General features: G+C 39.7%; 1 protein-coding gene and 1 long non-coding RNA gene across 3 annotated transcripts in view; both read right to left on the bottom strand.

The window, feature by feature from the left end:
• Positions 1-14,890, bottom strand: part of ca10a (carbonic anhydrase 10 (inactive)a) — a 324,693-nt gene that overhangs the window by 74,731 nt on the left and 235,072 nt on the right. The window lies entirely within an intron of this gene.
• LOC145430492 (uncharacterized) lies at positions 1,115-2,076 on the bottom strand. The gene is made up of 2 exons (XR_013911065.1): positions 1,949-2,076; positions 1,115-1,363 (listed from the first exon to the last, which is right to left on the bottom strand). It is a non-coding gene; the product is annotated as an uncharacterized LOC145430492 (long non-coding RNA).

Genomic DNA, 14,890 nt, shown 5'->3' on the forward strand with positions numbered 1-14,890 from the left:
ATTATCTTTCAAATAATCTTTTTGGCTGACACTTTATACTGTGTGTTGGAATGACTTGGGCACATTTAGTCTTTTGTTATGTTTTTTGTGATTTTATAATATTCCTTACATGTTTTTTCTGAGTTTCACCTCCACCTTATTTGTTGTGGTAGTGGTGCACTTCCTACTGGATTTTGAAGCAAATTAATACACCTAACTCACAGCAGGCATAGCGCTATGAGGTGCCGTAAGGGACATTATTACTGAAACGCTCTCACACACACTACTGAAACGCTCTCACACACACACTACTGAAACGCTCTCACACACACACACACACACACACACACACTACTAATATTTTATCTCTCACACACACACACTACTGAAATGCTGTCACACACACTACTGAATAGGAAGGCATTTCAGTAAAACAGGAAGGCATTTCAGTAGAACAGGAAGTTGTGTCCAGACCAGGAAAGTGAAGGAAAAAGTGGTACATTTCAAACCACTACACAGATGTCTACTCAGCAACCTGCTAGTAGCTTGAGTGAAGCAGCCGCATTACTCAACAGTATATTAGCCTCAGCAGAGACCATCAGAACTCTGTCAAATGCGACAGTCGTGGGGCAGCAACCTGTTGCAAGCACCAGTGTGGATGGACTGGATAGTCACTTAACATCCCTCTTTCCCTCACGTCAGCATGAGCTGCCCATGCCAGCGACATCTACAGTCAAGAGAGAATGTGCACCTATCAAACTCGGCAATGCTTCGGCAGCTGGACATCAGGCACCAGAAGAAAAAGGTACACAGCAAATCCAGCATGTCCAAATTAACACTGTCGGATTTGATTTCAACACTATTAAAGTGTCTATATGGGTCCACACCAGAGAGTGTTAATTTAACTCTTTTTGGAGAGTTGGTACGTTAACTCTGATTTAGTGTTAAACACCAAATCTGTCTGGAGTTGATCATTTAACACTTGGTGTTAAGAGTTTATATATTAACTCTCAAAGAGTATTTTAGTTTAACTACGTAAGAGTTATCTTCTAATTCATTCTAAAAAGTGGGAATTTTACTGTTCTGATCTTCTAGAAATTTCTTTTGGAAATAAACATTTACTAAAAAGATGCAATGGTTGTTGAAAAACATTTATTCTGAACTGTGCACCACAATTTCAAAACATTTTCTGAAAGATGTAACATTATACATGTTCTCACTTTCATTAGAATTTTGTTTATCAAAAGGTCTGACATGGTAAATGCAAATAACAGCATTCTCATCACTTATTTCTTCAATACAATATGCATGTCCTTCATTCATCCCTTTGTGGAACTTCAACGCACTTCTGCTCTCCCCCATATTCCATCTTCACAAGCATATCCTGTGCGGAGATCGAATAAAAATTAGTTGACATTAATTAATGGCACAAATAATCCAGTAAACAATTGCAGCACAGTAAAAAAAAAAAAAGGAATCCTCTTTGAGCCATTACTTGTGTAAAGTATTTTCCCAAAAGACAAGGACACAGGCAACAGGTAATACTGAACTAAATGTAAAACCTCAACCTTTTTCATTTTTACCTAAACCGTGTGCACAAAACTCTGGAGGGATCTATGCTAACGTAGAATCCAGTCAGGACGTCTGCTACTGCTGTTTGCTCGTTTGTTTGTTTTTTATGGGCGATCGTTTTCAGGCTTCAAGTAGCACCATTATACCAACATTTCACATTCTAGACATTGTTTTAGGTGTATTTGACCAAAGATTTGACTGAAAATTCACATGCAAGCTTTTTTTCAAGGCTGTGGTATTTGCCTGCAAACAATACCTTTCAGCTAGCTAAAACAGAATATTATGCTATCACCGAGCAACATGGCTAATGCCTTTCACACAGCTTTGTCTCAACTCCAAAGAGCCACAGAAGTAAAAGCTAATAACAATTGAAACAATCTTTGAAAAAATGACTTACCAAGCATGGCAAACAACTCAAATATGTAGAGCAAAATGTTCTGAAACGGCTTCACTTCAGCTTCGATTGGAGCCTATGGTGCTGGGGGCGGAGTCTGTGAATTTACTCTGTTGGTGTCATAGCCCCTCTAGGAGTTCAGAGTTAAGAGGTCAAGAGTTAATGTTTCCATTTTAACACCTCCAGATTTGACAGCGAAACACTCATTTTTAACACTCGATTTTAACTACTATCATTTTACACCTCAGAGTTACATTAAAAGAATGTGACTCTACTTAGAGTAAAATTAACTCTACTTTTGCAAGGAGACTATTAACACCAAAAAATTTAACACTTTTGAATTTGCTGTGTAGTTACAAAGTTTAATGAGTTTGTATTCACTTGTCTGAAATGGGGCGATATGTAATAGTCTGACATTTAAGACTATACTGAGGGCCAGATTTACTAAATGGGGAAAAATAGCACAGCTCATAGGTGTAGTTAGCTTTACGGGTGCGCTATTTTCTAAACCACTGAGTTCATTTTGTATCAAGCCTTAGTAAATCGGTTTGCAGACTCGCTTTACCCCATCTACCCATTCCATATTTTGTACATTAAGAAATGAACTCCCAGAAATGCATATATCACAGGGTCAGTTGCAAAAATTTCCCGCAAAAGTTACCGCAATATTGTCACTGCGTTGTCTTTTAAAATACCAAATACCAACAAACGCGCTGTCGCAAAGCGCTTGTAAGTCTGGCTCCTATGTACTGCAATACCTTAGTGTAACATATTCCTATTATGGCAAAGTTTCCAATATTTTAATTTAATTTATTTAATTAATATAAATTAATTAATTTAATTTAATAACAGACTGCCACTCATTATCACCCTACCAAGGCAGAATACAATACAATACAGTATATAAAATTAACCCTTATGTTTGCCTAACTAACACAATTTTGTCTATGAAAGCATTCTGTGTGGGGGTTTGGATAGTGTTCTGCTGTCTGCATCTCAGTATTATTAGTTATCACTTGCTGTTGTTTATGGTATCTCATAGTTATATTTATATTTCAAAGCTATGGCACAGCAGCATGACCATTTCAACAAAGATGTTATACTACTTCCAACTCCATCATGGGGAGTACCCCCCCACCCCCACCCCCACACACACGTGCTTACACGTGCACACACATACACACAGTGGCACAAAATGTCTTTTTCCACATTACGTTTACCTGGCACAATCGATGTTAGAGATTTATATTGTGATTAAACAACTCAGCAGTATATACATTAGACGACATCTAAATTGATGTACTTTGAATCCCCCCAAATATTTAACATACTCAAAGCAAGTTCTGTTTTTTTGGTTGTTTTTTTTTTTTCATTATTCTTACCTTATGCTGATCATATAGATTAACTTCAGTAATGTTTTGAATGAAGGACCTTTAATTTTGATGTATTGTGTTAATACTTTTAAACACAAGGCCTGGCCATTTGTTTCAAACCAGTGAACTTACCATAAGTGGTTGGGGGCCTGAACACTATAGATCCTTCGCCTTATCGTATGACAACGTCTAAATGCACGTCCAATAGGATCCACTTCCTGTAGACTTTGACTGACCCTCCAACGTTGAACTCTTAAGCCACGAGATCTCAGACTTCCAAGAATATATACTTCCCCTGCATTTGGAGTCTTCTGTAGGATATCCGTCACAAGGCCATTCAGTCCTTGATTTGACATATCCACATAGCTTAATGGCTCAACTCCCAAAGTTTGTCTGTGTCTGTACAGGGTTCTTCGACTTATTCCAAACCATGATGCAATTCTCTGCCATGTCATACCAATGGAAACAAAGTGAGAAATCTGTTCAGCAGATATAGTGTATTGTGGCCGACCTGGATGACCACTCAAGGTGGTTGGGGGTAACAATCTGTGGGTCACATAAGCAGATCTCTGTCTAGCATCATATTCATGTAGCAAGCTGCAAAAACATCTATACAAGGATCCTAGTAGGTTGGTGGCAACCCTATTATTAGGATCATATCGAGATACAGCAGCAAGAAATTCTGATAAAGTTTGTGTATGATCATCTAGCTCTCTATAAAGCTGCTCTTGTCTGATATTGTCCGAATTTTCATTTTGGAGCGCCCCAATACATTGCAGAGCACAAGTAAAAAAATCTGTCAACATCTTCTTCATTGGTTCTTACCTCAAACAACAAAGAAAGTATGTAAAAAATTACAAGGATCCGATGTAATTTCATTGTAGATGAGGTACTGTCAGACTGTCTTTCCAGATTATACGGGCAGCTAGCATAGCCAGGATGCCCCGACTTGTTGCAATAGGCTGCTACCCTAAAATAATGTTTGGATAGTCACTGGTGAAGGCAAAAGATTTTTCAATTATACCTGTTGTAGACGTCACCGCGGTGTTAGCTGTGCATTAATGTGTCGTTTGTTTTTCCTCACCTTCCTGTGCAGCTAAAATACCTTCTTGTTCAAATGAAATCTTCTTGGTTTTCAGTAGTGTGTGTGAGAGATAAAATTTGTGTGTTTGAGAGATAAAATTTCAGTAATGTGTGTGAGAGCGCAGAGGTGGGACCAAGTCATTGTTTTGCAAGTCTCAAGTAAGTCTCAAGTCTTTATCCTCAAGTCTCAAGTCAAGTCTCAAGTAATGTCAGGCAAGTCAGAGTCGAGTCTCAAGTCACTGGTGTAAAAGTCCGAGTCAAGTCACAAGTCTGAAACTTTGAATTTCAAGTCCTTTCGAGTCTTTAAAAAAAAAAAACGAAAAAATAATGTTGCAGTTATGCTAAATGTAAATATTAGACCATGTAATTTTAAAATCTGTGTTTTTCTCAACACATGACAAAATAGTGAACTTAGAAAATATACACAAATTGTGAAATTGCACCTCTTTAAAATGCAGCTCAATTAAACCTAGCTCCAAGAATAATTTTCACCGACAGTTCTGAGATAAGCTGCATGTTATTCTTGGATGCGGTTGTAGGACCAGCTTAAAAATCGCATGACAAAAATATCATACACATTAAAAAAAACTGTATCACCAACGTAGCCTGGACAACATTTGCTAGTTAGATGAAGTCAGCTATCTCATCGTAGCATATTTATATGCATATTTATAATTATACGCTTCTTGGTGTGAGTGCATACACTCATGAAGTTTAGTAACTTCAGGTCACTGCAACAAGCCCAGGTACAGTTTACCGACGGATGGGTGCAGGACCTTGAAATGCACCGTGTAGAACGAAAGACCATCGTACGTATCATAAGTTTACCAGTCTCACAAATCGTCATCATAAATACACATTCCTTAACCGTTTATTAATAGGACCTTTGAGCTCAACGGTAATTAATTAGTAGTGGAAATAATTTCTGGTAGCATCACAGAAATGTAGCAGTGACAACAATATTGCATGCTGTAATCGTACTGGGCAATTAGTGATACAAAAAACCTGTTTTATCCTGTGAATAAAAGTATATGTTTTTGTCAATGTACCATAATAACAGAAGCGAAACGCAATATTGTGTCAGGACAATTCACTATTTATGCACAATAAATAAAGGAGCATAGCGCGACAATTTCTGTTCAGCGCCAGACTTGCTTGTAACCTATATCACTAATTATATTATGAAAATGACGCATTAACTACTAAAAAACACTGACCTTCGTGTAAATGCTTGGAGCAGACTAACCTGTGAGCTGGAGTGTTCTGCGACGTTATATTTGATCTTTGAATGGCTGCAATCCAGGCCATCCGTCACCTCTTTGTTACTTCGGAAACATGGCTTGAACAATTTCTCTTCAACCACGTAATCCGATAACAACCGATCTCTTTACCCGTCGGCTTCCCGTGGCTGTCATGCGACCGGCTATTGCAGTTAATAATACAACGGCTTCTTGACATTTTTGTGTTTCTTTTTATCGCTGTATAACTGATTTTAATTGAAAGCCTGCGTGCGCTAGTACCGCTTGCCACGAGTTCCCAGAATCCTTTGCGGTTCTACCCGTGAATGACGTCACATTTTCAATCTCTATATAATATGCATGTTAAATTTTATATTTGGGGTAAAATATCAAGTCTTTTCAAGTAAACCGGTTCAAGTCCAATTCAAGTCCCAAGTCACTGGTGTAAAAGTCCAAGTCAAGTCACAAGTCTTAGAACATTTTTTCAAGTCAAGTCTGAAGTCATAAAATTAATGACTCGAGTCTGACTCGAGTCCAAGTCATGTGACTCGAGTCCACACCTCTGTGAGAGCGTTTCAGTAATAATGTCCCTTACGGCACCTCATATAGGGCTGTCTTCAGTTGGAGTGCGGCTTCTGTGCAAACCAGTCCAGTCAGTGTTGTATTCCTGTGTGCATCATTTTCTACCTTAATTATTGAAAATTTAGTGTGTGGATGTCATAGTCAGTTAATCCCACCAAGTGTTACCCTCGTAACTGCCATTGATAGGTTTGACCTAAGATGAATGTTTCAGGTAAAGTGAGTTAATTCTTTGTGTATGAGTTTGTGAAGGTTCTCAGTCATCCAGGTCATCGTAGTCAAAGGAGTATTCCATGCGAATTCCATGATAAGGTGAGGCCAGGTTTCACTTGGGGAAGTGCACTGCGGTCGTGAGTTCTCAGAACCTGCTCTTTGAGCAAAAAGAACGACAACATCACGGAACGTAAGTTTGGATAACATCATAGGAAGCTCGTGGCTCTCCAACGGGAGATTGAGAGACCAGTGTTGGACTGTTAGAACAGCTTTGAAATTCATATGAGTTGTTCGCACTAAAGTAAAAAGCACCATCACTTCATGCGGAGACCCTCTCGGCGCCAGCGGCAGTCTCAAGGCTGGAGCTGAACAACAACACCCTGATAACGACTGTGTTGAGTCTGTTCCTTCCCATTCCATGCAAGGCCACCTGGGTTGGCTGGAAGACTGTTTACTTAGCCTAGTAGGGCGAAGGACACTGTCTCAGCTGAACTCTGGACACGCACACACATATATATACATATACACTGATATGCACACACTCATCCCCCCTCCCTTTCCAAACGCCTTCGACGCTTATTCCCTTCCGATGCTGACGGTGGATCAAGGAGACCAGCGCACAGGCTGCAGGCCCGGATGTGCTGTCTAATTCGGCTGTCTCTCACCCTTTACCCACCCCTGTTGCTTGTCATGTGTTTCTTTGGTGTATTAAGAGTTGTTTCATGTGCTATGTGCAGAGGTGTTTTTTTTCTGTTCTCAAACTGATCTCCCTGTTGGAGCTCAGTCTGGGGGGAGTTATTTTTTTCTCCTTATCTTTCCTCATGTGGTGCATTTTCCATTGTTATACCTCTCTGACCTGTCTTCCCCATGTGATGTTTGTGTAATGTATGTATGGTCAGAAGGGTAAGTCGGCGCTGGCAAAGGTCGGCAGCCTTAACCCAATTTCCTTCGGGGTCAACCTTCAGGATCAATAAAGTTTTATTGAATTGAATTGAATTGAATAAATTACCTCCTCAACATGTCTTAGAGTTCTCCAGAGGCCTGATAATGAACTAATCATTTGATTTAGGTGTGTTGACCCAGGGTGAAATTTAAAACCTTCAGGACACCGCCTCTTGAGGCCTGGAGTTGGACACCCCTGATCTACACTGTGACTAACCTGGAAAATAAACCCCAGGTTATTTTTTGTTTTTTTGACTAAAACAGAAGAAAGTACTGTGACATTCTGGTGGAATTTGGGATACCAATCTGCAATTACAAGATCTAGCTCAAAATTCACCCTTTAATATTTGACTTTAATGTTTTTGACTCTCTTAAAACACAAATAAAGCTGAATGAAACTTTCGTTTTTTGAAAACTGGATAGTGGGAGATGTTTTAAGAACTGCCTGCTGAAGAATCCAAATACTGTGAATGAATACATATGTATGTTCGATAACTAATCATAAACAACTGTGAATGAATACTAATGTTGCCCTGTGACTGCACAGTGTGCAAATAAGCAATGTTTTTTCTAGCAAATGTACTTTTTTGGAATGTTATGTTCATGCATTGGTTAAAATCCCTACTCCAAATGAATACTAATAGTGGTTATGTCTGCTAAATGTATAAATCAGTGACTGTCTGCAGAAATATTAAACATTTCATCTGAATAACGTGGTAACACACTCACTGGTCACTTAATTAGTTACGTCTTGATAGTACTAGGTTGTACCCCTTTTGTCTTCAGTACTACGTTAATTGTTTGTGGCATAGATTCACAAAGGCACTTGAAACATTACTCAAAGATTTTGCTCCATACTGACATGATAGCATCATGGAGTTGCTGCAGATTTGTCAGATGCTATCCATTATGTGAACCCGCAACACCAGAAATACTTAATTGGATTGAAATTGGGTGACTGTGGAGGTAATCTGAGTACAGTCAATTCATTATAAAAGGTCAAGAAACTAGTTTGTGATGATTAAAGTTTTGTGAAGCTAAACTTGGAAGATATTATCGGTACACGGGACATATTGGTACATCCTCAATTTTGTGATTCACAGGAGTAAGTCATTTGGATGATGCTTTCAGCCAAAGGTCCTTTCATTATGCCAAGTACAAGTTGTGCCTCTGTATTTCACTGATGAAACAAGTTTTGGATTCAGTTCATATACACATATGCACCACAAACACCTGGATACTTGAAAATCCTGCATGACATTCATGACATTCAAGTATACAGCATCCTTTAATATATAGAGGGAGAGAAGGAAGTCAGGATTTCATTAAATTTGCACTATAATGCTCAGAGCTCTCTGCTGGAGCTGCTCTGGTTGTGTAATGGTACTCTCATTAGCATTCAGACAGAGTGCAGGATTGCAAAGCTACTGTCGGCCTACTTATCATTGTGGGGTGATTAAAAAGCAGAGCCATATGCACGCATCAGGCTGCATGAAATACTGTATCTTATCTCTGTGTGAAGGTCTCAGTTCATACCACATTTCCAGCTGTTCCAACAGCAGACTAATGCCGGAAAACGCCACTGCCATTTTTCAAGGTAAAAGCTCCATGTTTGTGTTCTTTCTGGCAGTCTACAGTATACAGACTGGTTTAAAGGGCATAACAAAGCCTATACTCAGATTAACTAATGTCCACATTCAACTATTATTGTAGGGTCTACTTTACAATATAAAGCGCCTTGAGGTGGCTGTTGTTGTGATTTGGCGCTGTATGAATATAATTGAAACTGAAACTAGAGGGGATTGTTTTAGCAACCTAAAAATTGCATTTCAAGATGGGGGATACTGAACCTAAACAGAGTATGGGCATACTGAATTGTGATGCTTTCAGGGACTGAACATGGTACACGATAGCAGAACTTTACAAGTTTATTGATTATATAAAATAATTCTTTGACAAGAAAGGGGGCTAAAGTGGAAAATGAGGGTGAAAAATAGAGAGGGTGGGAATGGAAAGTGAATCAAAGAGAAATAGAAAAAAAATCTTGTCCTCATAATGCATCTTAAAATAGGGGAGGTCGCCCACACAGACACTTTGCTTCTGGGTACTTGGCTCTGATTTATTTATTTTGTTTGTGGTACAGAACAATCCACTGGGAATTATATAAAGGGAAAACCCTATGCCTGGCCCTCCGGCTTTCTTTATGCGGCTAAGGCAACAGTAACTCTAAAACACTGAAACCCCACATCATTCATGTCATTATTACTCCTGCTGCTTTTCTGGGAGTGCAAATTGCGAAGAGATACTGAATTGGTTCCCAAGTGGCTGGAGTATGTTCCAAATCTCAGAATCACAGCGATACCCCATGAACTGGGTGGTGTAAAGCCTCTGGACAACAGATACTTGTGGGAACACGCCACAATACAGACTGTGGACAGCATATAGCACGATTTGTGTGTGATTCATGGATAGCGTTCACACCTTGCAGCTACAACAGAAGCAGGCCAGGTTATAACTACTGATAATAATTGATTATTACACCAATTAATTGATTAATGGAATAAGAAATACTTTGGTCTTGTTAATGAGCAATAATGAACATTTTAAAAAGAACATGAGAACACAAGAAAGAACACAGGTCTTTCAAAATTAACTGCTCATTGGTTTCCATTGGAGAAATTCAAATGTTTTAAACTTTAACTGCAAACATCTGTCAAAAGAACAAAACAAACGACAACAACAACCCTCTGACTGTATTTATGTGCCATATTAAAATGATTTTTTAATAAAACATTTTCTTAAATGGAAAAATATATAAATATACTAAGTCCATTCAAAGGTAAAAGTAAAATACAATTAGATATACAGTGCAATCTAAACAAAGGCATAAAAATGTACCTTTACCAGTCTTCTTGGAAGGCTTTCTGACATTAATAGGAGGCAAAAACAGTTCTGACAGTGTTTTATCTCCTGGATGAGGTAGATACAGTGTGTTTATGAGTTTTTGTGCTTGTGTCTCTGCATGTTTAAGTGTGCAAGTAAAGTCTTTCAAACCTAAAAACCCTCAGGTCAGTGGAGTTTTACTGGCTTTAATCTGAAAAATGTTGAAAAAGGCTTGAAATAAATATCTTCTAGTACACCCCTTGCCCTCCTTTAGTCTAACCATGTTTGCTGCAGGTTCCATGTAAAATAGGATGGCTGCCGTCACCCTTCAGCAAGCTGTGTAATTTAAACATGGTATCAGAATAAGTTAACAGCTCATCTGCATATTTTAATACAACTTCTGGAGGCTTTCTTCAGATTTTTCGCTGTGTAAAACAAACAGCGGTGGATTAAGCAGCTACAAAGTTCGCTTTCCTTCACGTCAGAGTTTGTTGATCAGACACTTTGATGAAGGATTTCCACTAGCTTTTTCCCAGTAAAGGTTTTAATGGTGATTACAGGAAGAGCCCTGTTGTATTGGATGCTAGAAACCACATTACCATCTCAGTAACGGCTCTGCCTCTTTGCTCTTCGTAATGTTAGTGCAAACAGACTCCAGCTCCACTTTAAACTGTGCCAGTGTCATCATCAACGCTGCTGCTGTGTTATCAGTGTTTTGTGTTGAAAAATTGAGCGGTGCGTGGGCTCAATGTTGTCAGAGTATTCACGTGCATTAAACAAAACATTCAACCAAAAAATTTGTGTCAAGAATTTTTTAAATTATCGAATTGTTCAAATGATAAATAGCGTTCAGCCTTACGGCTAGCTATTTTAAATTTGTACCAAACTAATATTCTTCATTAGAAATATTATCAAGTCTAACATAAAGCAATCCTTGCTGAAGTTATTTTAAACTCCACTTTAATCCAAATCAAGCTAAATCTATAACTAATTTGATCAGCATGACTGCAAATCAATGTGACTTAACGGAGATTACAAACACCAGACTGGGCATTTTAGTCTGGAACTGGTCCTAATCCTTGTTTGTGAAACACATCCTGTATGATGGATAAATATTTTTGCTGGTAATGGAAGAGAACAAACCTGATGTTAAACAGAAGCCATTGTTTGGCTTAAACAGGGAACTAGAAACGCAACCCCAAATGTTTTAGTCACAACATGATGATTAGATGTCAGTGCTGTGCTGCCCATTAGAGACCAAAGAAGTCAACTAATATGAGTTAACTGATTGTTACATAACTGTATGCATTAGTATGAGGCATGGTATATAGGACTATGAGGTATTGTATTTAACAGTATTAAAACATAAGAAAGAGGGTCTTAACCACCGTTAATGACAATGTATTATACTGAATGATATCTGTTTCCACTTATGATTACTGCTGGACACTGTATGGATACCATAGCTAGGTGACTAAGATATCAACTTGCCAGTCATATAGAGTTTCCAGTAGCCTGAGGAAAATGACCACTAATCCATCTGTCACACTGAAGTAGTCAGGGTCAATATTTAATTGATCATGCTAATGCTGGATCAATACCCAGTGGGATCCCAAAGTTATTTGAGAGGCAGTTCTAATCAGTTGTGGTAATTGAACCAACTCCACTAGTAGAATTAATGCCACTGAATGGCAGTAATTGGGTGGCAGCTGAATCTAGGTATTGCCTTCAAGATTCATGTAATTTGAAAATTATGGATGTCATTAGGCATATCTGAACATTGACTGCCAGTATCTGCTACCAGAAGTGTGTAGCTACGATACAGAACAGCCCTATCCTTCTGCAGTTAAAGGTATAAAACCGGTTGTCCAAACAAATAAGATAATTTAGACCCATCTGACAGCATATTCTTCATCATGCTGTGACTAACTTACTTAGATACTGGTGACATCAACATGCAGCTGCTGCTGCATGCTGCTGCTAATTCCAAGACTTTCAAAAACATATCTGCTTTAAACTTAATATTCCATATTCATTCAAAGTGGAATAAAACATGCTTTAAAGAGTACTAAATTATATATCTCTTCATCCTCTCGGATTCATTAGGGGAGCACTCCACTGGTCTTCCACTGCACTGGCATTCTGATGGTTATCGTCTCTCTTAAAGCACATCAACCTATTTTTTCTTTAACAACCCCCTCCGTGAATCGCTACCTTATTGTGGTGGAGGGGTTTGTGTATCCCAGGGTTTATGTTGTCTGGGTGCTTTTTCCCCCAGTAGGGTCTTCCATGGCAAATTGGTCCTGGGTGGGGGACCAGACAAAGAGCAATTCACAAGACCCCTATGAGTGAAAGATCAAGGGAGCAGTTCACCCTGCCTGGGATAGGGTTACTGGGGCCCCGCCCTGGAGTCAGGCCTGGGGAGGGTACCTGAGGGCTAGCATCCATGTAGTCCAGCCGGGCCCAGCCCGAAAAAGGGACATGGGCCCATCCTCCTGCAGGCCCACCACCTGCAAAAGGCGCCATAGGGTGTGCAAGGTGTGCCAGGTGGCAACCAAGAGCGGAGGCCCTGGCAGACTGATCCCCGGCTACCAAAGCTAGCAATTGGGACATGGAACATCACCTCTCTGGTGGGGAAGGGGCCTGAGTTAGTGCATGAGGCTGAGAGGTGCGGACTAGATATAGTCAGGCTAGAGCTGGGCGATAGAACGATAACGATATGTATCACAATATAGCTTTTACTCGATAGAGAAATTAAGCTATCGCGATAGACCTCGCCGCTCTTGTCCTCTTAAAAAATAAAAAAAAAAGGTCAGCCAATCCAAATTAAGTAGCGCAGAGCCGAACCAATCACAGCCGCAGCGTCACGTCGCATGACTTGTTACGTACAGCACAAGTGCCAAGCCGCACGTGTGTTTGTTTGGGAAGCAGCTAGCGGGTAATGGAGCCAGCGCGTAATGGAGGAAATGAGTGTGCCGACTAGAAAAATCAACCGAGCGTGACCGAAGAGAAAACAGATGATGGTTCCAACGCCGGAGAGATTGTCGAACGAAAGAGCCATAGAAGTTCCGTAGTGTGAAGGTATTTCGGCTATTTCAAGTCTGACAAAAACAGAGTAGCGTGCACTGTAAATTGTGCCGAAAGCAAGTCTGGAAATACATGCGTCACACTGTGCGCCACGTTATTGTTTCGGTGAAATGAATTTCTACAATACTGTTACTGTTAATTCTACTCTCTGCAGTGTTTAAATGCTTACATATACACACAGTTACTGTCCGTCCACACATACGACTCGGTTCTGCTTCTATGCCCCAGCTTTGTTTACTTTTTCCCACCGAGGTTTCTAGACTTCTGATTGGCCAACATTTCTGCACGGTTAGGAATCTAGCGCCACCTGCTGCTTTGGCATGTTCATAGCAGCGTTTTCCTTCATTTCTGCCTTTATGTGTGGACGGGATTATTTTTTAAAACGAAAACGGAAAATCTCCGTTTTCAAAAATACCCGTGTACGTGTGGACATAGCCTCAGTCTCTGACTGTAAGCGCTAATTCGTCATTCGGCTTTTGTCACACTAAAGTAACTGTTAAAACTGTTTGAAAAGCTCAGCTATACAACAAGGAGAGATTGAGAATTTCCTTTTAGTTCTCAGTTTATTTGATATTGACAAAAGTTAGTCAGTTTTGTCTGTTCTTCTGTAAAACAAACTAAGATTTATTTTTAGAATTAATATTTTGTTTCTAAGTTGAATTGACAATTTAGTAGTCTGTTTCGTTTGTTCTGTTTTGAAACTTAAACGCTTTAGCGGCTGCCTTTTGTGTAGTTTGCAATATTTGCCTTTATTTATCTGAAAAAGTCTCATGTTCCTTAAGTACATCTACCCTGTTGAACTTATTATGGGAAATAAATATTTAAATAAAAACAAGCTGCTGATTATTTCACATTTTACTTGTGAGCAACAGCACATTTAAATCTTACAAATATCGGCTTATATCGTGATAGATATCGTTATCGCCTGAAATGAAAAAAACATATCGTGATATGAAAAAATCTCATATCGCCCAGAGAGCGGATGAGCTGTCAACTGATCACCACCTGGTGGTGTGCTGGACAGACGTGAGGCTGCGCTAGGAATGCCTGGCAGAGGCCCCGATCTGTGAGATCTTTAACGCACACCTCCGGCAGAGCTTCAACAGCATTCTGAGGGAGACTGGGGACATTGAGTCGAATGCACCTCCATTACCAAAGCCGCTGCAATGGCTGCGGCCCCAAGGTGGTTGGTCCCTGTCGTGGTGGTAACCCCCAAACCAAATGGTGGACACCAGAGCTGAAGAGAGCCACCAGGCTGAGGAAGGAGTTCTATCAGGCTTGGTTAGCTTGTGGGATTTCAGAGGCAGCTGATAGGACTTGTGTGCAGAAATTCAGATTCTGTAATGGTACTGGGTCTTTGACCCAGTGTTTCTATGTTTATGTTCTCATTTGGTATTGTTTAGTTTCCTTGTTGTTCCTAGTTTAATCAGCTGTATTTCTATTTCTGAGTTTTTTATTCATTTAGTTAGTTCCCCTTTGTGCCTCCCTGCGTAGCCTGTCATATCTATCATGTATGTTTCGTTCTCTCTCCTTATTTAGTCATCTGC

Source organism: Astatotilapia calliptera, chromosome 8 (assembly GCF_964374335.1).
Source record: "Astatotilapia calliptera chromosome 8, fAstCal68.1, whole genome shotgun sequence".
In the NCBI taxonomy this organism is placed as follows: Eukaryota; Metazoa; Chordata; class Actinopteri; order Cichliformes; family Cichlidae; genus Astatotilapia; species Astatotilapia calliptera.